Here is a 3,282-nt window from a genome sequence, read left to right as displayed (position 1 = left end):
GGTTAGGTTTTTGTTCGGAAACAAATAAACAGACTGATTTTAATAACATTTGACAGCAGTCTTAACTGTCACACAAGTGTTAGAAGTTAATCATAGTTAAACATGAAACAAAACAGCCTATTGTGTTAGCTTGTTAGCTACCTTGGTGAACCTTTCAATTAGATTCCCCTACACTGAATGCCATCTACTATAAATCTTAGATGTAAACTCCCATACATCCATCCAAAATCACTAGTTTCCTTTTACCACTGATAAATAATAGCAATGTATCTTAAAATTACAATGAATAAGAAAAAAAAAACATGATTGTAATTACAGTGACTCAAAAATGAATATGAGTAACAACGACTGATATACTGTACTGATTAGTTTACCCTCTTAGCTACATTATGGATTTTGCAAGCGATGGTAGCACTGAAAAAAGCAGCTGCCATTCTGTTTTTTTGTGTTTTTTTTATCCCCTGCATAGGAGTAATGCAAGGTTCACAAACAACTAACATAGAGTAGCCTAAAATCTTTGCCGAGGGTCGTCTCTCTTGCTATACCGTCACAATGGTTAACTATGCAAATGTGCTAACTCATCCAGGAGGCTTTTACACTAGAATCTAAACTAAGATTGGTTAAAATTCTCTTGTTGTTTTTTTCTTTACATTTGTACATGAGAACTGCATTTTTGTAGCCTGAAAGACGTAACCTACCTTGGCAGAGGTCGTCTCTGTTGATATAGCTTAGTTTGGCCCGTCCATGCAAACAAACTCATCCAGCGGGAGTCTACACAAGACAATTTTTAACTAAGATCAGTTAAAACTGACATTTGGAGCATTTGTATGTGATAACTGCATTCTGGGAGCCTGAAAACGTGACCAACCCTGGCGGAGATCATCTCGGTTGATGCTAATTCTCTAAGTGATCTAGACGTTATTTTGAAATTTTGATATTTTCATTAACTATGTCATTTTTGCCACTCCATCGCGGGGGTTAGTAGTAAGTCTTTCGTCTTAGTAGTTTTCATCTCTTTTTGCCATTTTTTTTAATTTCACCATCAAATGACAGCTCAACCATTGCTTGAGGCTTATATTTTAAAAACACTCCATTTCGTTATCACTGCCCCAAAAAATGCTAACTTTTTTGTATTGGTTGTTAAAGGGTTTTCATGCAGACTCCTTCAGTTTTGTTAAACTCTCAACGTTTAACCTGTTCGGAAGGGAATGTGTGGATTTCAAACTGAAGTCAGCATTTTGTACACAAGCTTGAGAAGTCAAGCTAACAACTTAGCGACTATAGCTAACACAAAGCCAGGTGTTGATGCTCACCGGATGGCTATCGACTACACGGACCGTTCCATTCAGGGTTGAATCGAGCGACAAAACAAAAGTGTGACCAGCAGCTGTTAGCCTCCATCGCTGAGTCACATTGTGAAATGCTTGTTTTGGCCCCCGCATGGTCGTGGCTTTTTGCCACCCCCTCCCTCCATTGCCACCTGCCGTACATGTTGCTTTGCCTCCATTTATTCGCGCGTGTCAAATATTCCCATCCAAGGACACGGGCAGGGTCACCTTACTACATCAACAGCTTCGTTCCCACGCAGTGAAGCCACACCGGTGTGGAAGTGGAGCTTTGGTTGACAGGCATGCGCTTTGTATGCTACGCATGTCTGAGGTGGAGTTTACCCTGAAAACAACTCCATGCTAGTAGACATTTAGTTTTACATGATTATTATTGCACGTGATGCAGCCTTTCCCATTACATGATTTCGGTGTTTAAAACATCCATAAAACGTGTGTTTGTATTGTCGCTCAGCATGTTTCAGTATTAGTAGGAAATCATAGCAAAGCTTATTTTTCAGCAATATAAGCTCCGTGTTCTAACACGAACCCGCCCAAAAGATACACACTCTATAAATTGTGAGTCATGTCGCAACAGAAATGATATGTTCAAAAAAATGTTTTATGCTTTAAAAAGAGATGTGATTATGCACTGAGAAGAATATATATTTGCATTTAAAATGCTTCATTTTGCCATGAAGCACTGTATTTGGCCATGAAAATGTAATGTTTATGAAAAACTTTTAAAATGCTGCATGGCAATACTATATTTGTTTATTGGAAAACTGTAATTTGCCATATTTTTTTCTTTGAAAAAGGTACATTTTGCCATAATACAAAATATTTTGCCATTATGTGTTTGTATACTGGCATCAAATATCATTTTTTTTGGTCCAGGAGTTATAACTTAACAATAATATAACAATTGTATTTATTTTGGGGTGTAGTTCCATATTTGACCACTAGGTAGTGTACTGTATCATTTAAAACACTGTAAATTTTATAGAAGAAGAGAAAACATGAAGTGTCAGTCACATTTTTGTGAATTAGAAATTCATTATTGAATGTCAATCCTCTAACATCCTTCGTTTTATGCCTACAAAAAGCAACAGTTGTATGTTATTTTTTTAATGTACATCTTTAGGCATAATTATTGATGTATTTTGCAGGATAATACGTTTTTTAGCTTGGAAAAGTGGGATTTCTTTACTGTAAACACAGGAATGTTTTACACTGTTTGTACAATATTTAGACAGTGTTGCTCTTGCTTTTTCTCAATACATTGAAGATTTTTGAATGTATTCATATTATTTTAAAGTGTATTACAACTATATTGTAGATTTCACTTATTGAGGGGTTGGTCTGTACAGGGTCTCCTAAAAGTCACTATACATTTCCTTTTTCTATTTGTTTCATGTATCATTCAGACAGATGTGAGGCCATCAGCATTTGATAGCTTCAGCTTTACAGTTTTTGCAAGCATATCATTCCGTTGCCATTGGCTTGCCAATTGATATTGGAGCAGCGTTGCAAAATTGCCACCTGGCAAGAAGATTTTCTGTCCTACACTGCAGTTCTGTCCAGTTCAGTGCAGTGCGGTCTTCTGGATGGACAAACTTGAACTGGCTTTGCGCGAACGCCAGCTCATATTCGATGTTTTCATCAGTAGTTGTAGTAGCCGGCCTTGGCTTTGTTGCGTGGTTTGTCAATAACAGATCTTGAGAAACTTGCCATGAATAGCGCAATTTGTACTGCGTGTTGGAATTGTGGGACGGCCGTAAACCTTGTCAAATTGGCGCTGAACTACAGTCGAGGACAGAAAAAGTTTTGGGCAGGCGGCGATGTTGCAAAACCGACTCTGTCAAATGCTGATTGCCTCACGTCTGTCCAAATGATCCCCGAAACAAAATAGAATAAAGGAAGTGAATAGTGACTTTTTGAGACACAATAATGGTTG

The 3,282-nt window shown here is 37.6% G+C and overlaps 1 protein-coding gene across 1 annotated transcript in view; it reads left to right on the top strand.

Annotated features, from left to right (window-relative positions):
• Positions 1-3,282, top strand: part of e2f2 (E2F transcription factor 2) — a 36,514-nt gene that overhangs the window by 10,506 nt on the left and 22,726 nt on the right. The gene's annotated exons all lie outside the window — the stretch shown is intronic.

This window comes from Filicampus tigris, chromosome 13, assembly GCF_054856515.1.
Source record: "Filicampus tigris isolate MCC_2025a chromosome 13, RoL_Ftig_1.0, whole genome shotgun sequence".
NCBI classification, from domain to species: domain Eukaryota; kingdom Metazoa; phylum Chordata; class Actinopteri; order Syngnathiformes; family Syngnathidae; genus Filicampus; species Filicampus tigris.
This window is presented reverse-complemented; position numbering and strand designations above follow the sequence as displayed.